The sequence below is a fragment of the Panulirus ornatus genome, chromosome 68, assembly GCF_036320965.1.
Source record: "Panulirus ornatus isolate Po-2019 chromosome 68, ASM3632096v1, whole genome shotgun sequence".
Classification (NCBI taxonomy): domain Eukaryota; kingdom Metazoa; phylum Arthropoda; class Malacostraca; order Decapoda; family Palinuridae; genus Panulirus; species Panulirus ornatus.
In genome coordinates this window covers 190,609-216,889 of record NC_092291.1, presented here as the reverse complement: position 1 = coordinate 216,889, position 26,281 = coordinate 190,609, and positions in this window count along the sequence as shown.

Below are 26,281 nucleotides of genomic sequence, written 5' to 3'. Positions count from 1 at the left end.
ATTGATATTAATGATAATAACAATAATAATTATAATAACAATAATAATAATAATAATAATAATAATAATAATAATAATAATAATAATAATTTTTTTTTTTTTTTACTTTGTCGCTGTCTCCCGCGTTTGCGAGGTAGCGCAAGGAAACAGACGAAAGAAATGTCCCAACCCACCCCCATACACATGTATATACATACGTCCACACACGCAAATATACATACCTACACAGCTTTCCATGGTTTACCCCAGACGCTTCACATGCCTTGATTCAATCCACTGACAGCACGTCAACCCCGGTATACCACATCGCTCCAATTCACTCTATTCCTTGCCCTCCTTTCACCCTCCTGCATGTTCAGGCCCCGATCACACAAAATCTTTTTCACTCCATCTTTCCACCTCCAATTTGGTCTCCCTCTTCTCCTCGTTCCCTCCACCTCCGACACATATATCCTCTTGGTCAATCTTTCCTCACTCATTCTCTCCATGTGCCCAAACCATTTCAAAACACCCTCTTCTGCTCTCTCAACCACGCTCTTTTTATTTCCACACATCTCTCTTACCCTTACGTTACTTACTCGATCAAACCACCTCACACCACACATTGTCCTCAAACCTCTCATTTCCAGCACATCCATTATCCTGCGCACATCTCTATCCATAGCCCACGCACGTCATTATGTTGTGTAACAGAAAAATTTTATATCATTATGTAAATAGAAAAGACGTTCTTAGTTATTTAGGAAACTATGAACCAATGTATTAGTTTAATTAGCAATTACAGCTGACCAACTGATGTTAATCGTGGCACATATGGCATACTCCCCTGTCCCTCCCTCCCACCACCTTAAACCTTTATACCCACTCAGCTCAAGCTTGGCCACAGCAAATTTGTAAGCTGTCTATACTTTTTTTTTTCTTTCCAGAATAACATAACATTTTGCTGGTGATTTTGGAAGCATCTAAAATGAGCGGGTCACCTGTAAGTGTGGGGTTATAAATGTTTGGACAATGTTTCAGTGGAGCATGATCAATGTGGTGTACCAGTTCACCTGCTGGTCCATCATAGGTGCACATCCATCCCCAGAATGCCCTGGTCACTCACCCACTAGACTCCCTCTCGCTGAGTCATGTGTTGAGGCAGGAGGTATCTGGTCTTCCTTGTCCTGCGCCACTGTCTTGACCCCGCCCGCTCCTACACATGTAAAGGTCTTTTCCTCAGTGAATATTACCGAATTCTAGTAGTGGAGGTCAGTCAAGTGCTGAATGTTCTAAAGCTAAGCCTAAACGAGCGTCCATATTTGAATGGGTCAGTCTGACCTTTGTGGGTGGAAGATAAGAGTGAATGTTGTTATCCACATGACGTGGTCAGCAGCTGGTGCCAGGTCAGTGATGATGATGATGATGATGATGATGATGATGATGATTATGGCAGCAGCAGCAGCAGCGTCCTCCTCCTCCTCCTCCTCCTCCTCCTCCTCCTCCTGACGAGTGCTGGCTGAGTCTTGGTCGTCCGTCGTCCACTGTGTGTCTGCTCCACACAGACAGCCATCGCTCGTTCCACTGTTTATCTCTGGGTAAACAGGTGGCAGACACACACTTATTTTCTATACTTAACTCTAACGTCCTCCTGTCTCTTATCTACGTATCCTACCACGCTCTACCTTTCCTACCATGGTCTGCTATATGTCTGCCAGGATTGTCTGCGTTTCCTAGGAGGATCTACGTTGCCCAGAAGGATCTACGTTGTGTAGGATGATGAATGTTTCCCAAGATGTAAATTTCCCAGAATGATTAGGTTTCCTAGGATAATGTACGTTTCCCAGTACGACTTATGTTTCCCAGTATAGGCTTCATTTCCCAGGATGATCTTCGTTTCCTGGGATAGTCTGCTTCCCAGGGGGTCAACATTTCCTAATATGATCTACATTTCCTAGGATGGACTACGTTATAAGGATGGCGTATGTTTCCTAGGATAGGCTTCATTTTCCAGGATGATCTAGATTTCCCAAGATGATGAACGTTTCGTACGATAGTGTACGTTTCCCAAGATGATCTACATGATACCCCAAATGGTTTATGTTTCCCAGGATGGTCTACATTTCCTAGGATGTTCTACATTTCCCAGTATGGTTTAGATTTCCCAGGATGGTCTGGATTTCCCAGCATGGCTAAGATTTCACAGGATGATACACGTTTCCTAGGATAATGCTCGTTTCCAAGGATGGTCTAGATTTCGCAGGATCTACGTCTCCCAGGATAGTGTACATTTCCAAGGACAGTCTAGATTTCCCAGGATGACCAAGATTTCCCAGGATGATATACGTTTCCTGGGAGAGTGTACGTTTTTTAGGATGGTGTAGATTTCCCAGGATGGCCAAGATATCCCAGGGTTATCTAAGTTTCCTTGGATGATGTACGTTTCCCAGGGTGGTCTAGATTTCCCAGGATAATCATTATTTCCCAGGATGATCTACGTTTCGTATGATAGTCTCCGTTTCCCAAGATGGTCTACATGATATCCTAGATGGTTTACGTTTCCCAGGATAGTCTAGATTTCCCAGGATGGATTAGATTTCCCAGGGTATTCTACTATTCCCAGGATATTCAGCGTTTCCCAGGATAACCAATACTTCCCTGGATGGTTTAGGTACCTTAGGATGGCCAATATTTCCTAGTCTAGTCTACGATTTCGAGAATATCCTACATTTCCCAAGATGATTTATGTTTTCTTGGACGATGTAGGTTTCCCAGAATGGTCTACGTTTCCCAGGACAATATACGTTTCCCAGGAAGATCTACATTTTCTAGGATGATCTACATTTTCAGGATGGTCTACATTTCCTACAATGGTATATGTTTTCCAGGACGATATACGCTTGATAGGATGACCTGTGATTTATAAGATGGTCTATGTCCCATAGGATGGCATACTTTTCCCAGGAGGATCTATATTCTCAAGGTTAGCTTATGTTTCCCAGGATGGCCAAGATTTCCAAGGATGACCTACGTTTCCTTCGATCATCGACGTGTCCAAGGATGTCCTATGTTTCCCAGGATGGTATAGATTACTCAGGTTAGTCAACGATTCCTAGGATGATATACGTTTCCCAGGATGGTCCAAGTTTCCTATGATGGTCTTTGTTTCCGAACATGGTATACTATTCCAAGAATGGCCTAAGTTATCTAGGATGGTCTATGTTTCCCAGGATGGTGTAAGTTGCCTAGGATACTATACGTTTTACTGGGATGGTCTACGTTTCCTAGGTTGGTTTATGTGTCCCAAGGTGTTTGTTTCCCTAGATGGTCTATGTTTCCCAGAATGATCTGCATTTCCTAGAATGGTGTACGTTTCCTAAGATGGTCTACTTTTCCCAAGATGTTTCCCTTTTCTTAAGATGGTTTACGTTTTTCAAGATGAGTTAGTTCTCTTAGGGGTTTCATGTTTCCTGTGATGGTAAAAGTTTCCTAGGATTGTCCCCACTTTCTAGGATGGTCCACATTTCCTAAGATGGTCTGCAAGGTCTATTTCCTAGAGTGCTCTGTGTGTCCCTGGATTGTGAACGTTTCCCAGGATGGTCCATATGTTCTAGGATGGTCTACGTTTCCCAGGATGGCTTACTTGTCCAAGGATGGTCCACGTTTCCCAGGATGATGTGTGTTGCCCAGGACTGTCTCCATTTCCTAGGGAGGTTTACGTTTCCTAGGATGGCCTCAGTGTCCTAAAATGATCGAGGTGTCACAGGATGGTCCGAGTTTCCCTAGATGGCTTACGTTTCCTAGAATGGCGTGCGCTTCCTAGGATGGTCTATGTTTCCTAAGATGGTTTGTGTTATTGAAGATGGTCTATATTTCTTGGGATGGTGACTTTCCCCACAAGGGTCTGCGTTTTCTAGGATGAACAGCTCATAATTTGAATCACTGGTTTCATGGGATGGTCCACGTTTCCTAGGATGGTTTACATTTCTCAGGAAAACATTGTCTCTCAGGACATATTATTTTTCATAGGAAGGTCTACGTTTCCCTGGATAATCTCTGTTTTCTCGGCTGGCCTACGTGTCTCAGGAGGCGCTACGCCTCCTAGGATGGTTCACGTTCCTTGGAATGGTCAAGGTTTCCCAGTAGCGTGTACGATTCCTAGGATGGTTGACACTCCTTGAGATGGTCTACGTTTCCCAGGAGAGTGTACGCCTCCTAGGATGGTTCACGTTCCTCAGGATGGTCTACGTTTCCCAGGAGAGTGTACGCCTCCTAGGATGGTTCACGTTCCTACATACAGAAGTTAACATACAGGAAATATTACCGTTACTTTCCACTGTAAATACTACAGTTTACAAAGACGTAGAACAAGAACCGAGGGAATGTATTGATAATGACAAACGTATGTTCCTTTCTTGTAGTAGTCATCGTACATCCGCCATCACATCCCCAGTTTTCTTATTTTCATTTTCTTTTATTAATTTTTCTGATGCTTTCGTGGGCAGGTGTGTGTGTGTGTGTGTGTGTGTGTGTGTGTGTGTGTGTGGTGGCGGACGTAAGAGAAGGTGTCTAGTTACATTGCTTAGTGTCACACACATTACCACGTGGCGCCACCTGTATAAGACCCTATAATATACTACATTGATGGTAGTGATGTATGTATGTACAGACCCGCCTGCTTGCTCTCTCTTATTATTGATCAACTATCATACTACACCAAGCCTTACCAAACTACCGGCAAATTACCACACTGGGATAATATGAGGTTTTCAGTGGGTGATTGTGTACTGTGGAAACCAAGGTGGGTGATCACACAACATGGAAATATGCAGTTATACGCTTACTAGGATGATCTACGTTTACTAGGACGGTCTACCTCTCCCAGGATGATGGCATACGTCTCACAGGATGGTCTCTGTGCCCCAGGATGGTCTATATTTCCTTGGATGGTCTGCGTTCCCCAAAATGGTATACGTCTCACAGGGTGGTCTCTGTTTCTTGTGATTGTCTTCACTTCGTGGATGGTCTATGTTTTTCCTAATGGTCCTCTTTTATAAGGATGGTCGACTTTCTCAGGATGGTCCTCGCTTTGTAGAATGTTCTACGTTTCCCAGGTTGGTCTCATTTCCTAGGATGGTTTACGTTCTCTGGATGGTTAACGTTTCTAAGGTCTACCTTTACCACAATTGTCTACATTTCCCAGGACGGTCTATGATTCCCAGGATGGTCTACGTATATCAGGATGGTCTACTTTTCCTAGGATTGCATACATTTCCAAGGTTGGTCCACATTTCAAGGAAAACCTTCTCTTCCTAGGATGGTCCGTCATTCGTAGGATGGTAAGTTATCATTATCGACAATAAAACAGAAGTTCAAATAATTTCTTTCAGGAAGTCATTAAGGAAACCATTATCATATGGCTGGGCAACTTATGAAGTTATAATTTTGAATCAACTGTCACACTACAATTTCAGTATAGTGCTAGATTATTGTAAGTACTTTATACTATCAATTATATAATATAAAAATACACAAATATATAATATGAATTAAAAGAAACAATAGTTACTTACAGAATCCTAACTTAATATTGTGACATTTTTGTCTTGTCATTAGTTTAACTGAATATATTACATCCTGGATAATAGATGATATTCTTTTCTTACTTAGAAATTTTGAAGGAATATAATCCTGATAAGAGATCATGCAGACACTTTTCTGTCTGCTGTTTATGAATGAATATTTACCAATTGTTCTTATATGAAATGTGATTCGTTTCATGAAAATTGTTTGAAAAAAGTTTATTTTCCATTATCCAGTAAGCACACACACACACACAAATATATATATATATATATATATATATATATATATATATATATATATATATATATATATATATATATATATATATATATATATATTTTTAAACTATTCGCCATTTCCCGCGTTAGCGAGGTAGCGTTAAAAACAGAGGACTGGGCCTTTTTTGGAATACCCAAACCTGGCCACCTCTGTTCCTTCTTTTGGAAAATTAAAAATAAGAGGAGAGGATTTCCAGCTCCCCGCTCTCTCCCCTTTTAGTCGCCTTCTACGACACGCAAGGAATACGTGGGAAGTATTCTTAATCCCCTATCCCCATGGTTTTTTTTTTTTTTTTTTTTTTTTTTTTTCCAAAAGAAGGAACAGAGAATTGGGCCAGGTGAGGGTATTCCCTCAAAGGCCCAGTCCTCTGTTCTTAACGCTACCTCGCTAATGCGGGAAATGGCGAATAGTTTGAAAGAAGAAAGAAAAGAAAGATATATATATATATATATATATATATATATATATATATATATATATATATATATATATATATAAATATATATATATATATATATATATATATATATATATATATATATATTTTCTTTCTTTCTTTTAAACTATTCGCCATTTCCCGCATTAGCGATGTAGCGTTAAGAACAGAGGACTGGGCCTTTTTTGGAATATCCTCACCTGGCCCCCTATGTTCCTTCTCTTGGAAAATTAAAAGAAAAAAAAAAACGAGAGGGGAGGATTTCCAGCCCCCCGCTCCCTCCCCTTTTAGTCGCCTTCTACGACACGCACGGTATACGTGGGAAGTATTCTTAATTCCCTATCCCCAGGAATAATATATATATATATCTTTCTTTCTTTCTTTTCTTTCATACTATTCGCCATTTCCCGCATTAGCGAGGTAGCGTTGAGAACAGAGGACTGGGCCATTGAGGGAATATCCTCACCTGGGCCCCTTCTCTGTTCCTCTTTTGGAAAATTAAAAAAAAAAGTGAGAGGGGAGGATTTCCAGCCCCGCTCCCTCCCCTTTTATTCGCCTTCTACGACACGCAGGGAATACGTGGGAAGTATTCTTTCTCCCCTATTTATATATATATTATATATATATTATATATATATATATATATTATATATATATATATATTATATTATATATAATATACAAACCTCCAACAGCCAGGATCGAACCCATAGCCTTCCGGTTAGCATTCCGCCTCTGCATAGTGGTCCCGGGTTCGATCCTGGCTGTTGGAGGTTTGTATATTATATATATATATATATATTATATATATATATATATATATTTAGTATATATATTATATATATATATAGGGGAGAAAGAATACTTCCCACGTATCCCTGCGTGTCGTAGAAGGCGAATAAAAGGGGAGGGAGCGGGGGCTGGAAATCCTCCCTCTCACTTTTTTTTTTAATTTTCCAAAAGAGGAAACAGAGAAGGGGCCCAGGTGAGGATATTCCCTCAATGGCCCAGTCCTCTGTTCTCAACGCTACCTCGCTAATGCGGGAAATGGCGAATAGTATGAAAGAAAAGAAAGAAAGAAAGATATATATATATATTATTCCTGGGGATAGGGAATTAAGAATACTTCCCACGTATACCGTGCGTGTCGTAGAAGGCGACTAAAAGGGGAGGGAGCGGGGGGCTGGAAATCCTCCCCTCTCGTTTTTTTTTTTCTTTTAATTTTCCAAAAGAAGGAACATAGGGGGCCAGGTGAGGATATTCCAAAAAAGGCCCAGTCCTCTGTTCTTAACGCTACATCGCTAATGCGGGAAATGGCGAATAGTTTAAAAGAAAGAAAGAAAATATATATATATATATATATATATATATATATATATATATATATATATATATATATATATATATATATATATATTATATATATATGTATATATATATATATATATATATATATATATATATATATATATATATATTATATATATATATATATATATATATATATATATATATATATATATATATATATATATATATATATATATATATATATACATATATATATACATATATATATATATATATATATATATATATATATATATATATATATATATATATATATATATATATATATATATATATATATATATATATATATATATATATATATATATATATATATATATATATATATATATATATATATATATATATATATAATATATATATATATATATATATATATATATATATATATATATATATATATATATATATATATATATATATATACATATATATATATATCCCTGGGGATAGGGGATTAAGAATACTTCCCACGTATTCCTTGCGTGTCGTAGAAGGCGACTAAAAGGGGAGAGAGCGGGGGGCTGGAAATCCTCTCCTCTTATTTTTAATTTTCCAAAAGAAGGAACAGAGGTGGCCAGGTTTGGGTATTCCAAAAAAGGCCCAGTCCTCTGTTTTTAACGCTACCTCGCTAACGCGGGAAATGGCGAATAGTTTAAAAATATATATATATATATATATATATATATATATATATATATATATATATATACATATATATATATATATATATATATTTGTGTGTGTGTGTGTGCTTACTGGATAATGGAAAATAAACTTTTTTCAAACAATTTTCATGAAACGAATCACATTTCATATAAGAACAATTGGTAAATATTCATTCATAAACAGCAGACAGAAAAGTGTCTGCATGATCTCTTATCAGGATTATATTCCTTCAAAATTTCTAAGTAAGAAAAGAATATCATCTATTATCCAGGATGTAATATATTCAGTTAAACTAATGACAAGACAAAAATGTCACAATATTAAGTTAGGATTCTCTAAGTAACTATTGTTTCTTTTAATTCATATTATATATTTGTGTATTTTTATATTATATAATTGATAGTATAAAGTACTTACAATAATCTAGCACTATACTGAAATTGTAGTGTGACAGTTGATTCAAAATTATAACTTCATAAGTTGCCCAGCCATGTGATAATGGTTTCCTTAATGATTTCCTGAAAGAAATTATTTGAACTTCTGTTTTATTGTCGATAATGATAACTTACCATCCTACGAATGACGGACCATCCTAGGAAGAGAAGGTTTTCCTTGAAATGTGGACCAACCTTGGAAATGTATGCAATCCTAGGAAAAGTAGACCATCCTGATATACGTAGACCATCCTGGGAATCATAGACCGTCCTGGGAAATGTAGACAATTGTGGTAAAGGTAGACCTTAGAAACGTTAACCATCCAGAGAACGTAAACCATCCTAGGAAATGAGACCAACCTGGGAAACGTAGAACATTCTACAAAGCGAGGACCATCCAGAGAAAGTCGACCACCCTTATAAAAGAGGACCATTAGGAAAAACATAGACCATCCACGAAGTGAAGACAATCACAAGAAACAGAGACCACCATGTGAGACGTATACCATTTTGGGGAACGCAGACCATCCAAGGAAATATAGACCATCCTGGGGCACAGAGACCATCCTGTGAGACGTATGCCATCATCCTGGGAGAGGTAGACCATCCTAGTAAACGTAGATCATCCTAGTAAGCGTATAACTGCATATTTCCATGTTGTGTGATCACCCACCTTGGTTTCCACAGTTCACAATCACCCACTGAAAACCTCATATTATCCCAGTGTGGTAATTTGCCGGTAGTTTGGTAAGGCTTGGTGTAGTATGATAGTTGATCAATAATAAGAGAGAGCAAGCAGGCGGGTCTGTACATACATACATCACTACCATCAATGTAGTATATTATAGGGTCTTATACAGGTGGCGCCACGTGGTAATGTGTGTGGCACTAAGCAATGTAACTAGACACCTTCTCTTACGTCCGCCACCACACACACACACACACACACACACACACACACACACACACACACACACCTGCCCACGAAAGCATCAGAAAAATTAATAAAAGAAAATGAAAATAAGAAAACTGGGGATGTGATGGCGGATGTACGATGACTACTACAAGAAAGGAACATACGTTTGTCATTATCAATACATTCCCTCGGTTCTTGTTCTACGTCTTTGTAAACTGTAGTATTTACAGTGGAAAGTAACGGTAATATTTCTTGTATGTTAACTTCTGTATGTAGGAACGTGAACCATCCTAGGAGGCGTACACTCTCCTGGGAAACGTAGACCATCCTGAGGAACGTGAACCATCCTAGGAATCGTACTCCCTCCTGGGAAACGTAGACCATTTCAAGGAGTGTCAACCATCCTAGGAATCGTACACGCTACTGGGAAACCTTGACCATTCCAAGGAACGTGAACCATCCTAGGAGGCGTAGCGCCTCCTGAGACACGTAGGCCAGCCGAGAAAACAGAGATTATCCAGGGAAACGTAGACCTTCCTATGAAAAATAATATGTCCTGAGAGACAATGTTTTCCTGAGAAATGTAAACCATCCTAGGAAACGTGGACCATCCCATGAAACCAGTGATTCAAATTATGAGCTGTTCATCCTAGAAAACGCAGACCCTTGTGGGGAAAGTCACCATCCCAAGAAATATAGACCATCTTCAATAACACAAACCATCTTAGGAAACATAGACCATCCTAGGAAGCGCACGCCATTCTAGGAAACGTAAGCCATCTAGGGAAACTCGGACCATCCTGTGACACCTCGATCATTTTAGGACACTGAGGCCATCCTAGGAAACGTAAACCTCCCTAGGAAATGGAGACAGTCCACGGCAACACACATCATCCTGGGAAACGTGGACCATCCTTGGACAAGTAAGCCATCCTGGGAAACGTAGACCATCCTAGAACATATGGACCATCCTGGGAAACGTTCACAATCCAGGGACACACAGAGCACTCTAGGAAATAGACCTTGCAGACCATCTTAGGAAATGTGGACCATCCTAGAAAGTGGGGACAATCCTAGGAAACTTTTACCATCACAGGAAACATGAAACCCCTAAGAGAACTAACTCATCTTGAAAAACGTAAACCATCTTAAGAAAAGGGAAATATCTTGGGAAAAGTAGACCATCTTAGGAAACGTACACCATTCTAGGAAATGCAGATCATTCTGGGAAACATAGACCATCTTGGGAAACAAACAACTTGGATACGTAAACCAACCTAGGAAACGTAGACCATCCCAGTAAAACGTATAGTATCCTAGGCAACTTACACCATCCTGGGAAACATAGACCATCCTAGATAACTTAGGCCATTCTTGGAATAGTATACCATGTTCGGAAACAAAGACCATCATAGGAAACTTGGACCATCCTGGGAAACGTATATCATCCTAGGAATCGTTGACTAACCTGAGTAATCTATACCATCCTGGGAAACATAGGACATCCTTGGACACGTCGATGATCGAAGGAAACGTAGGTCATCCTTGGAAATCTTGGCCATCCTGGGAAACATAAGCTAACCTTGAGAATATAGATCCTCCTGGGAAAAGTATGCCATCCTATGGGACATAGACCATCTTATAAATCACAGGTCATCCTATCAAGCGTATATCGTCCTGGAAAACATATACCATTGTAGGAAATGTAGACCATCCTGAAAATGTAGATCATCCTAGAAAATGTAGATCTTCCTGGGAAACATATATTGTCATAGGAAACGTAGACCATTCTGGGAAACCTACATCGTCCAAGAAAACATAAATCATCTTGGGAAATGTAGGATATTCTCGAAATCGTAGACTAGACTAGGAAATATTGGCCATCCTAAGGTACCTAAACCATCCAAGGAAGTATTGGTTATCCTGGGAAACGCTGAATATCCTGGGAAAAGTAGAATATCCTGGAAAATCTTGGCCATCTTGGGAAATCTACATCATCTTGGGAAACGTAGACCATACTGGGAAATCTAAACCATCCTGGGAAATCTAAACCATCCTAGGAATTCTAGACAATCCTGGGAAACGTAAACCATCTAGGATATCATATAGACCATCTTGGGAAACGGAGACTATCTTACGAAACGTAGATCATCCTGGGAAATCATGACCATCCTGGAAAATCTAGACCACCCTGTGAAACGTAGATCATCCTGGGAAATCATGACCATCCTGGGAAATCTAGACCACCCTGGGAAACGTACATCATCCAAGGAAACTTAGATAACCCTGGGATATCTTGGCCATCCTGGGAAATCTACACCATCCTAAAAAACGTACACTCTCCCAGGAAACGTATATCATCCTGGGAAATCTTGGTCATCCTGGGAAATCTAGACTGTCCTTGGAAATGTACACTATCCTGGGAGACGTAGATCCTGCGAAATCTAGACCATCCTTGGAAACGAGCATTATCCTAGGAAAGGTGTATCATCCTGTGAAATCTTAGCCATGCTGGGAAATCCAGACCATCCTGGGAAATCTAAACCATACTGGGAAATGTAGAACATCCTAGGAAATGTAGACCATCCTGGGAAACATAAACCATTTGGGGTATCATGTAGATCATCTTGGGAAACGTACACTATCGTACGAAACGTTCATCATCTTGGGAAATCTAGATCATCCTGGAAAATGAAGCCTATCCTAGGAAACATACGCCATCCTTATAACGTAGTCCATCCTAGGAAATGTAGATCATATTAGGAAATGTTGACCCCCTGGGAAGCAGACTATCCCAGGAAACGAAGATCATCCTGGGAAATGAAGCCTATACTGGGAAACATAAGTCGTACTGGGAAACGTACATTATCCTAGGAAACCTAATCATTCTGGGAAATTTACATCTTGGGAAACATTCATCATCCTACACAACGTAGATCCTTCTGGGCAACGTAGATCCTCCTAGGAAACGCAGACAATCCTGGCAGACATATAGCAGACCATGGTAGGAAAGGTAGAGCGTGGTAGGATACGTAGATAAGAGACAGGAGGACGTTAGAGTTAAGTATAGAAAATAAGTGTGTGTCTGCCACCTGTTTACCCAGAGATAAACAGTGGAACGAGCGATGGCTGTCTGTGTGGAGCAGACACACAGTGGACGACGGACGACCAAGACTCAGCCAGCACTCGTCAGGAGGAGGAGGAGGAGGAGGAGGAGGAGGAGGAGGACGCTGCTGCTGCTGCTGCCATCATCATCATCATCATCATCATCATCATCATCATCATCACTGACCTGGCACCAGCTGCTGACCACGTCATGTGGATAACAACATTCACTCTTATCTTCCACCCACAAAGGTCAGACTGACCCATTCAAATATGGACGCTCGTTTAGGCTTAGCTTTAGAACATTCAGCACTTCACTGACCTCCACTACTAGAATTCGGTAATATTCACTGAGGAAAAGACCTTTACATGTGTAGGAGCGGGCGGGGTCAAGACAGTGGCGCAGGACAAGGAAGACCAGATACCTCCTGCCTCAACACATGACTCAGCGAGAGGGAGTCTAGTGGGTGAGTGACCAGGGCATTCTGGGGATGGATGTGCACCTATGATGGACCAGCAGGTGAACTGGTACACCACATTGATCATGCTCCACTGAAACATTGTCCAAACATTTATAACCCCACACTTACAGGTGACCCGCTCATTTTAGATGCTTCCAAAATCACCAGCAAAATGTTATGTTATTCTGGAAAGAAAAAAAAAGTATAGACAGCTTACAAATTTGCTGTGGCCAAGCTTGAGCTGAGTGGGTATAAAGGTTTAAGGTGGTGGGAGGGAGGGACAGGGGAGTATGCCATATGTGCCACGATTAACATCAGTTGGTCAGCTGTAATTGCTAATTAAACCAATACATTGGTTCATAGTTTCCTAAATAACTAAGAACGTCTTTTCTATTTACATAATGATATAAAATTTTTCTGTTACACAACATAATGACGTGCGTGGGCTATGGATAGAGATGTGCGCAGGATAATGGATGTGCTGGAAATGAGAGGTTTGAGGACAATGTGTGGTGTGAGGTGGTTTGATCGAGTAAGTAACGTAAGGGTAAGAGAGATGTGTGGCAATAAAAAGAGCGTGGTTGAGAGAGCAGAAGAGGGTGTTTTGAAATGGTTTGGGCACATGGAGAGAATGAGTGAGGAAAGATTGACCAAGAGGATATATGTGTCGGAGGTGGAGGGAACGAGGAGAAGAGGGAGACCAAATTGGAGGTGGAAAGATGGAGTGAAAAAGATTTTGTGTGATCGGGGCCTGAACATGCAGGAGGGTGAAAGGAGGGCAAGGAATAGAGTGAATTGGAGCGATGTGGTATACCGGGGTTGACGTGCTGTCAGTGGATTGAATCAAGGCATGTGAAGCGTCTGGGGTAAACCATGGAAAGCTGTGTAGGTATGTATATTTGCGTGTGTGGACGTATGTATATACATGTGTATGGGGGTGGGTTGGGACATTTCTTTCGTCTGTTTCCTTGCGCTACCTCGCAAACGCGGGAGACAGCGACAAAGTAAAAAAAAAAAAAAAAATTATTATTATTATTATTATTATTATTATTATTATTATTATTATTGTTATTATAATTATTATTGTTATTATCATTAATATCAATATTATTGTTATCATTATTATTATTATTATTATTATTATTATTATTATTATTATTATTATTATTATTATCATTATTATTATTATTATCATTATTATTATTATTATTATTATAATTATTATTGTTATTATCATTAATATCAATATTATTGTTATCATCATTGTTATCATCATTATTATTATTATTACTATTATTATTATTATTATTATTATTATTATTATTATTATTATTATTATTATTATTATCATTATACTCACGTCAAACATTGGGTTAATAAAACAAAACAATACGTCACACAACTAATATTTAGTGTAGCCTTCTCTAACATCTATGACTTTACTGGGTTGGTTTGGCAACGTTGCCACAAGATTTTCACATATGTTTGCCTCTCTTAAGTTTTCCCATATATGAAAGACGTGATGTAATAAGTTTTCATTGTTTTTCACAACCGCAGAATCCCATTTCCAGGACATATGTTATTCACAGGATTATTCATAATGTGTAATGATCACTAATATTCAAAACTGGCAACACCGCCCGCCCGCCCGCCCGCCGCTCTCTCCCCCTCTGTGAGCGATAATTTCGTGTCATAATGCTTCGTTTCCCAATATTTCTAATATATATATAGTATCATTTCGATCAATTGTCCTTCACTTCATGAAATACAAGTAGAAATCCATCTACTTGGGAAAGGTGCCAGATGTTGCCGCTAAGCGAAATTGATTGGATTTTGTGACATCATTACTTGGGAAAACTGTACACACACACACACACACACACACACACACAAACCAGCCACAAAGGGAAGGATGAACACCTGGGTTGGATGTACACGAACAGTGACTCCCAGGATTCGAAACCATGCCGATCCGATCTCGGTCTGTCCCGTGGTGACTCATGGTCAGCAACACAATCCAATACACAAGAGAGGCGCGTGCGCGAGCGTTTGTGTGTGTGTGTGTGTGTGTGTGTGTGTGTGTGTGTGTGTGTGTGTGTGTGTGTAAACAGCAGTATAAATCTGGTACAAACATACAAGGTTAAGAGACGGGCAACACGAGTGTTAAACTCTCTCCCCGTAACACAAAAATTATAAATAAATGGTAATCATACAAATCCCTGTCTTCCCCTTACTATACTAAACACTTTATCAGTAAAATGTACACAAAATACAACAGTGTTACACAATGATACAGTAACTGTAAATAACAAGCTGTAGTATTATACACCAAATACGGCGATAATAACAGTTTTATTGTTTTCATTCAACTAAAGTCGTTACTCTATGATAAGAGAAACAAATGTATAGTTTGCCTGAAATGTTTCCAATTTCTTTATATTTCATTTCTTATATTATTGTATATTTTTACCTAACTATATCCATTTTCCAAAACAATAAGGAAGGACAGCCATCCACCAGCAGCTCTGGTTATTGTCTCATATCAGTTTCTCAGTAATCGCCTCTCAGTTATCTGGAATATTAATCCTTTTTCAAGTGTGACCTTGTAAATAATGTAAATTATCATTATCGACAATAAAACAGTTCAAATAATTTCTTTCAGGAAGTCATTAAGGAAACCATTATCATATGGCTGTGCAACTTATGAAGTTATAATTTTGGTTCAACTGTCACACTACAATTTAGGTTAGTGCTAGATTATTGTAAAAACTTTATAACGTTAATTACATTAAATAAAAATGTAAAAGAATAAAATACTAAACAAAGAATATATTATTTATTTTCAAAATCGTAACTTGATATTATGATGTTTTTCTACAGCAAATTATTTTACTGAATAAAATATATCCTGGATAGCAAATTAATATTACATGATCTTAGAGGGAAATTTTGAAGGAATATAATCCTGATGAGAGATCATGTAGATACGTGTCAATCTGCTGTTTATCATTAACTTTTTACCAATTGTTTTTATAACAAATGTTTCGTTTCATGAAAGCTGTTTGAAATTTCTAGTTTAAATTAGCTAGTGAGCACACAGACACACACACATATATATATATATATATATATATATATATATATATATATATATATATATTTTTTTTTTTTTTTTTTTTTTATACTTTGTCGCTGTCTCCCGCGTTTGCGAGGTAGCGCAAGGAAACAGACGAAAGAAATGGCCCCCCCCCCCCCATACACATGTACATACACACGTCCACACACGCAAATATACATACCTACACAGCTTTCCATGGTTTACCCCAGACGCTTCACATGCCTTGCTTCAATCCACTGACAGCACGTCAACCCCTGTATACCACATGACTCCACTTCACTCTATTTCTTGCCCTCCTTTCACCCTCCTGCATGTTCAGGCCCCGATCACACAAAATCTTTTTCACTCCATCTTTCCACCTCCAATTTGGTCTCCCTCTTCTCCTCGTTCCCTCCACCTCCGACACATATATCCTCTTGGTCAATCTCTCCTCACTCATTCTCTCCATGTGCCCAAACCATTTCAAAACACCCTCTTCTGCTCTCTCAACCACGCTCTTTTTATTTCCACACATCTCTCTTACCCTTACGTTACTTACTCGATCAAACCACCTCACACCACACATTGTCCTCAAACATCTCATTTCCAGCACATCCATCCTCCTGCGCACATCTCTATCCATAGCCCACGCCTCGCAACCATACAACATTGTTGGCACCACTATTCCCTCAAACATACCCATTTTTGCTTTCCGAGATAGTGTTCTCGACTTCCACACATTTTTCAAGGTTCCCAAAATTTTCGCCCCCTCCCCCACCCTATGATCCACTTCCGCTTCCATGGTTCCATCCGCTGACAGATCCACTCCCAGATATCTAAAACACTTCACTTCCTCCAGTTTTTCTCCATTCAAACTCACCTCCCAATTGACTTGACCCTCACCCCTACTGTACCTAATAACCTTGCTCTTATTCACATTTACTCTCAACTTTCTTCTTCCACACACTTTACCAAACTCAGTCACCAGCTTCTGCAGTTTCTCACATGAATCAGCCACCAGCGCTGTATCATCAGCGAACAACAACTGACTCACTTCCCAAGCTCTCTCATCCCCAACAGACTTCATACTTGCCCCTCTTTCCAGGACTCTTGCATTTACCTCCCTTACAACCCCATCCATAAACAAATTAAACAACCATGGAGACATCACACACCCCTGCCGCAAACCTACATTCACTGAGAACCAATCACTTTCCTCTCTTCCTACACGTACACATGCCTTACATCCTCGATAAAAACTTTTCACTGCTTCTAACAACTTGCCTCCCACACCATATATTCTTAATACCTTCCACAGAGCATCTCTATCAACTCTATCATATGCCTTCTCCAGATCCATAAATGCTACATACAAATCCATTTGCTTTTCTAAGTATTTCTCACATACATTCTTCAAAGCAAACACCTGATCCACACATCCTCTACCACTTCTGAAACCGCACTGCTCTTCCCCAATCTGATGCTCTGTACATGCCTTCACCCTCTCAATCAATACCCTACCATATAATTTACCAGGAATACTCAACAAACTTATATATATATATATATATATATATATGTATATATATATATATTTTATTCATTCATTTTGCTTTGTCGCTGTCTCCCGCGTTTGCGAGGTAGCGCAAGGAAACAGACGAAAGAAATGGCCCAACCCACCACCATACACATTTATATACATACACGTCCACACACGCAAATATACATACCTATACATCTCAATGTACACATATATATACACACACAGACACATACATATATACCCATGCACACAATTCACACTGTCTGCCTTTATTCATTCCCATCGCCACCTTGCCACACATGGAATACCATCCCCCTCCCCCCTCATTTGTGCGAGGTAACGCTAGTAAAAGAAAACAAAGGCCCCATTCGTTCACACTCAGTCTCTAGCTGTCATGCAATAATGCCCGAAACCATAGCTCCCTTTCCACATCCAGGACCCACACAACTTTCCATGGTTTAACCCAGACGCTTCACATTCACTGATTCAATCCACTGACAGCACGTTAACCCCGGTATACCACATCGATCCAAATCACCCCATTCCTTGCACGCCTTTCACCCTCCTGCATGTTCAGGACACGATCACTCAAAATCTTTTTCACTCCATCTTTCCACCTTCAATTTGCTCTCCCACTTCTCGTTCCCTCCACCTCCGACACATATATCCTCTTGGTCAGTCTTTCCTCACTCATTCTCTCCATGTACCCAAACCATTTCAAAACACCCTCTTCTGATCTTTCAACCACGCTCTTTTTATTTCCACACATCTCTCTTACCCTTACATTACTTATTCGATCAAACCACCTCACACCACACATTGTCCTCAAACATTTTCATTTCCAGCACATCCACCCTCCTGCGCACAACTCTATCCATAGCCCACGCCTCGCAACCATACAACATTGTTGGAACCACTATTCCTTCAAACATACCAATATTTGCTTTCCGAGATAATGTTCTCGACTTCCACACATTCTTCAAGGCTCCCAGGATTTTTGCCCCCTCCCCCACACTATGATTCACTTCCGCTTCCATGGTTCCATCCGCTGCCAGATCCACTCCCAGATAACTAAAACACTTTACTTCCTCCAGTTTTTCTCCATTCATACTTACCTCCCAATTGACTTGACCCTCAACCCTACTGTACCTAATAACCTTGCTCTTATACACATTTACTTTTAACTTTGTTCTTTCACACACTTTACCAAACTCATATATATATATATATATATATATATATATATATATATATATATATATATATATATATATATATATATATATATATATATATTTCTTTTTTTACACTTTGTCGCTGTCTCCCGCGTTTGCGAGGTAGCGCAAGGAAACAGACGAAAGAAATGTCCAACCCCCCCGCCATACACATGTATATACATACGTCCACACACGCAAATATACATACCTACACAGCTTTCCATGGTTTACCCCAGACGCTTCACATGCCTTGATTCAATCCACTGACAGCACGTCAACCCTGGTATACCACATCGCTCCAGTTCACTCTATTCCTTGTCCTCCTTTCACCCTCCTGCATGTTCAGGCCCCGATAACACAAAATCTTTTTCACTCCATCTTTCCACCTCCAATTTGGTCTCCCTCTTCTCCTCGTTCCCTCCACCTCCGACACATATATTCTCTTGGTCAATCTTTCCTCACTCATTCTCTCCATGTGCCCAAACCATTTCAAAACACCCTCTTCTGCTCTCTCAACCACGCTCTTTTTATTTCCACACATCTCTCTTACGCTTACGCTACTTACTCAATCAAACCACCTCTCACCACACATTGTCGTCAAACATCTCATTTCCAGCATATCCATCCTCCTGCGCACAACTCTATCCATAGCCCACGCCTCGCAACCATACAACATTGTTGGAACCAATATTCCTTCAAATGTACCCATTTTTGCTTTCCGATATAATGTTCTCGACTTCCACACATTCTTCAAGGCTCCCAGAATTTTCGCCCCCTCCCCCACCCTATGATCCACTTCCGCTTCCATGGTTCCATCCGCTGCCAGATCCACTCCCAGATATCTAAAACACTTCACTTCCTCCAGTTTCTCTCCATTCAAACTCACCTCCCAATTGACATGACCCTCAACCCTACTGTACCTAATAACCTTGCTCTTATTCATATTTACTCTTAACTTTCTTCTTTCACACACTTTACCAAACTCAGTCACCAGCTTCTGCAGTTTCTCACATGAATCAGCCACCAGCGCTGTATCATCAGCGAACAACAACTGACTTCCCAAGCTCTCTCATCCCCAACAGACTTCATACTTGCCCCTCTTTCTAAAACTCTTGCATTCACCTCCCTAACAACCCCATCCATAAACAAATTAAACAACCATGGAGACATCACACACCCCTGCCGCAAACCTACATTCACTGAGAACCAATCACTTTCCTCTCTTCCTACACGTACACTTGCCTTACATCCTCGATAAAAACTTGTCACTGCTTCTGACAACTTGCCTCCCACAACATATATTCTTAATACCTTCCACAGAGCATCTCTATCAACTCTATCATATGCCTTCTCCAGATCCATAAATGCTACATACAAATCCATTTGCTTTTCTAAGTATTTCTCACATACATTCTTCAAAGCAAACACCTGATCCACACATCCTCTACCACTTCTGAAACCACACTGCTCTTCCCCAATCTGAATGGGATGTATTTAGGGAATCAGTGATGGATTGCGCAAAAGATGCTTGTGGCATGAGAAGAGTGGGAGGTGGGCTGTTTAGAAAGGGTAGTGAGTGGTGGGATGAAGAAGTAAGAGTATTAGTGAAAGAGAAGAGAGAGGCATTTGGACGATTTTTGCAGGGAAAAAATGCAATTGAGTGGGAGAAGTATAAAAGAAAGAGACAGGAGGTCAAGAGAAAGGTGCAAGAGGTGAAAAAAAGGGCAAATGAGAGTTGGGGTGAGAGACTATCAGTAAATTTTAGGGAGAATAAAAAGATGTTCTGGAAGGAGGTAAATAGGGTGCGTAAGACAAGGGAGCAAATGGGAACTTCAGTGAAGGGCGTAAATGGGGAGGTGATAACAAGTAGCGGTGATGTGAGAAGGAGATGGAATGAGTATTTTGAAGGTTTGTTGAATGTGTCTGATGACAGAGTGGCAGATATAGGGTGTTTTGGTCGAGGTGGTGTGCAAAGTGAGAGGGTTAGGGAAAATGATTTGGTAAACAGAGAAGAGGTAGTAAAAGCTTTGCGGAAGATGAAAGCCGGCAAGGCAGCAGGTTTGGATGGTATTGCAGTGGAATTTATTAAGAAAGGGGGTGACTGTATTGTTGACTGGTTGGTAAGGTTATTTAATGTATGTATGACTCATGGTGAGGTGCCTGAGGATTGGCGGAATGCGTGCGTATTGCCATTGTACAAAGGCAAAGGGGATAAGAGTGAGTGCTCAAATTACAGAGGTATAAGTTTGTTGAGTATTCCTGGTAAATCATATGGGAGGGTATTGATTGAGAGGGTGAAGGCATGTACAGAGCATCAGAGTGGGGAAGAGCAGTGCGGTTTCAGAAGTGGTAGAGGATGTGTGGACCAGGTGTTTGCTTTGAAGAATGTATGTGAGAAATACTTAGAAAAGCAAATGGATTTGTATGTAGCATTTATGGATCTGGAGAAGGCATATGATAGAGTTGATAGAGATGCTCTGTGGAAGGTATTAAGAATATATGGTGTGGGAGGCAAGTTGTTAGAAGCAGTGAAAAGTTTTTATCGAGGATGTAAGGCATGTGTACGTGTAGGAAGAGAGGAAAGTGATTGGTTCTCAGTGAATGTAGGTTTGCGGCAGGGGTGTGTGATGTCTCCATGGTTGTTTAATTTGTTTATGGATGGGGTTGTAAGGGAGGTAAATGCAAGAGTCCTGGAAAGAGGGGCAAGTATGAAGTCTGTTGGGGATGAGAGAGCTTGGGAAGTGAGTCAGTTGTTGTTCGCTGATGATACAGCGCTGGTGGCTGATTCATGTGAGAAACTGCAGAAGCTGGTGACTGAGTTTGGTAAAGTGTGTGGAAGAAGAAAGTTGAGAGTAAATGTGAATAAGAGCAAGGTTATTAGGTACAGTAGGGGTGAGGGTCAAGTCAATTGGGAGGTGAGTTTGAATGGAGAAAAACTGGAGGAAGTGAAGTGTTTTAGATATCTGGGAGTGGATCTGTCAGCGGATGGAACCATGGAAGTGGAAGTGGATCATAGGGTGGGGGAGGGGGCGAAAATTTTGGGAGCCTTGAAAAATGTGTGGAAGTCGAGAACATTATCTCGGAAAGCAAAAATGGGTATGTTTGAGGGAATAGTGGTTCCAACAATGTTGTATTGTTGCGAGGCGTGGGCTATGGATAGAGATGTGCGCAGGAGGATGGATGTGCTGGAAATGAGATGTTTGAGGACAATGTGTGGTGTGAGGTGGTTTGATCGAGTAAGTAACGTAAGGGTAAGAGAGATGTGTGGAAATAAAAAGAGCGTGGTTGAGAGAGCAGAAGAGGGTGTTTTGAAATGGTTTGGGCACATGGAGAGAATGAGTGAGGAGAGATTGACCAAGAGGATATATGTGTCGGAGGTGGAGGGAACGAGGAGAAGAGGGAGACCAAATTGGAGGTGGAAAGATGGAGTGAAAAGGATTTTGTGTGATCGGGGCCTGAACATGCAGGAGGGTGAAAGGAGGGCAAGAAATAGAGTAAATTGGAGTCATGTGGTATACAGGGGTTGACGTGCTGTCAGTGGATTGAAGCAAGGCATGTGAAGCGTCTGGGGTAAACCATGGAAGGCTGTGTAGGTATGTATATTTGCGTGTGTGGACGTGTGTATGTACATGTGTATGGGGGGGGGGGGGTTGGGCCATTTCTTCCGTCTGTTTTCTTGCGCTACCTCGCAAACGCGGGAGACAGCGACAAAGTATAAAAAAAAAAAAAAAAAAATATATATATATATATATGTATATATATATATATATATATATATATATATATATATATATATATATATATATATATATATATATATATATATATATATGTATATATATATAAGTATATATATATATATATATATATATATATATATATATATATATATATATATATATATATATATATATATATATATATATATATATATATATATATATATATATATATATATATATATATATATATATATCGGCTCCATGAGGGAGCAGAAGGACAAATGCAGTCGCACGGGTCATCCACTTGAGCTTCCAAACCATCATCGAGGTCATTAGAAGATATCCTCTCCGAGTGTTCCTGATACGTGCTGAGGATGTTTCGTGTCTGGTGATTTTTTGACATGACCCAATTTAACAGAGTGACTGACGTGACTGACAGCTTTGTTTTATTGGTTTAGAAATGGTATTGTGCATATGTCACTGTTAACTTTAGTAATATTGCATTCATATTATAGCATATGTTGTAGTGGATGTAGTAATACACTGTATATAGTAACATCTGATAATTGTGGTTAAATTGATGAAAACTACTATTGACGTTTGTGTAAATAAATTATACATTTCCCTTTTCCATAGCCAGAGGTTGAACCATTATGTGACATTCATTTTTTTTTTCATTTAATTTCAAGCTAGAAGTTTCAGTTTTCTAAATTATTCCTTACATTTTTCATATGTATATATATGTATATGTGTGTAAGTGTGTATATGTGCGTTTGTATGTGTATATGTATATATATATATATATATATATATATATATATATATATATATATATATATATATATATATATATATATATATATATATATATATATATATATATATATATATATATATATATGCATATATATGTATATTATCCCTGGGGATAGGTGTGAAAGAATACTTCCCACGCATTCCTCGCGTGTCGTAGAAGGCGACTAGAGGGGAAGGGAAAGGGGGGGCCAGAAATCCTCCCCTCCTTGTATTTTTTAACTTTCTAAAATAGGCAACAGAAGAAGGAGTCACGCGGGGAGAGCTCATCCTCCTCGAAGGCTCAGACTGGGGTGTCTAAATGTGTGTGGATGTAGCCAAGATGTGAAAAAAGGAGAGATAGGTAGTATGTTTGAGGAAAGGAACATGGATGTTTTGGCTCTGAGTGAAACGAAGCTCAAGGGTAAAGGGGAAGAGTGGTTTGGGAATGTCTTGGGAGTAAAGTCAGGGGTTGGTGAGAGGACAAGAGCAAGGGAAGGAGTAGCAGTACTCCTGAAACAGGAGTTGTGGGAGTATGTGATAGAATGTAAGAAAGTAAATTCTCGATTAATATGGGTAAAACTGAAAGTTGATGAAGAGAGATGGGTGATTATTGGTGCATATGCACCTGGGCATGAGAAGAGAGATCATGAGAGGCAAGTGTTTTGGGAGCAGCTGAATGAGTGTGTTAGTGGTTTTGATGCACGAGACCGGGTTATAGTGATGGGTGATTTGAATGCAAAGGTGAGTAATGTGGCAGTTGAGGGAATAATTGGTATACATGGGGTGTTCAGTGTTGTAAATTGAAATGGTGAAGAGCTTGTAGATTTATGTGCTGAAAAAAGACTGGTGATTGGGAATACCTGTATTAAAAAGCGAGATATACATAAGTATACGTATGTAAGTAGGAGAGATGGCCAGAGAGCGTTATTGGATTACGTGTTAATTGACAGGCGCGCGAAAGAGAGACTTTTGGATGTTAATGTGCTGAGAGGTGCAACTGGAGGGATGTCTGATCATTATCTTGTGGAGGCTAAGGTGAAGATTTGTATGGGTTTTCAGAAAAGAAGAGTGAATGTTGGGGTGAAGAGGGTGGTGAGAGTAAGTGAGCTTGGGAAGGAGACTTGTGTGAGGAAGTACCAGGAGAGACTGAGTACAGAATGGAAAAAGGTGAGAACAATGGAAGTAAGGGGAGTGGGGGAGGAATGGGATGTATTTAGGGAATCAGTGATGGATTGCGCAAAAGATGCTTGTGGCATGAGAAGAGTGGGAGGTGGGTTGATTAGAAAGGGTAGTGAGTGGTGGGATGAAGAAGTAAGAGTATTAGTGAAAGAGAAGAGAGAGGCATTTGGACGATTTTTGCAGGGAAAAAATGCAATTGAGTGGGAGATGTATAAAAGAAAGAGACAGGAGGTCAAGAGAAAGGTGCAAGAGGTGAAAAAAAGGGCAAATGAGAGTTGGGGTGAGAGAGTATCATTAAATTTTAGGGAGAATAAAAAGATGTTCTGGAAGGAGGTAAATAAAGTGCGTAAGACAAGGGAGCAAATGGGAACTTCAGTGAAGGGCGCAAATGGGGAGGTGATAACAAGTAGTGGTGATGTGAGAAGGAGATGGAGTGAGTATTTTGAAGGTTTGTTGAATGTGTTTGATGATAGAGTGGCAGATATAGGGTGTTTTGGTCGAGGTGGTGTGCAAAGTGAGAGGGTTAGGGAAAATGATTTGGTAAACAGAGAAGAGGTAGTAAAAGCTTTGCGGAAGATGAAAGCCGGCAAGGCAGCAGGTTTGGATGGTATTGCAGTGGAATTTATTAAAAAAGGGGGTGACTGTATTGTTGACTGGTTGGTAAGGTTATTTAATGTATGTATGACTCATGGTGAGGTGCCTGAGGATTGGCGGAATGCGTGCATAGTGCCATTGTACAAAGGCAAAGGGGATAAGAGTGAGTGCTCAAATTACAGAGGTATAAGTTTGTTGAGTATTCCTGGTAAATTATATGGGAGGGTATTGATTGAGAGGGTGAAGGCATGTACAGAGCATCAGATTGGGGAAGAGCAGTGTGGTTTCAGAAGTGGTAGAGGATGTGTGGATCAGGTGTTTGCTTTGAAGAATGTATGTGAGAAATACTTAGAAAAGCAAATGGATTTGTATGTAGCATTTATGGATCTGGAGAAGGCATATGATAGAGTTGATAGAGATGCTCTGTGGAAGGTATTAAGAATATATGGTGTGGGAGGCAAGTTGTTAGAAGCAGTGAAAAGTTTTTATCGAGGATGTAAGGCATGTGTACGTGTAGGAAGAGAGGAAAGTGATTGGTTCTCAGTGAATGTAGGTTTGCGGCAGGGGTGTGTGATGTCTCCATGGTTGTTTAATTTGTTTATGGATGGGGTTGTTAGGGAGGTGAATGCAAGAGTTTTGGAAAGAGGGGCAAGTATGAAGTCTGTTGGGGATGAGAGAGCTTGGGAAGTGAGTCAGTTGTTGTTCGCTGATGATACAGCGCTGGTGGCTGATTCATGTGAGAAACTGCAGAAGCTGGTGACTGAGTTTGGTAAAGTGTGTGAAAGAAGAAAGTTAAGAGTAAATGTGAATAAGAGCAAGGTTATTAGGTACAGTAGGGTTGAGGGTCAAGTCAATTGGGAGGTGAGTTTGAATGGAGAAAAACTGGAGGAAGTGAAGT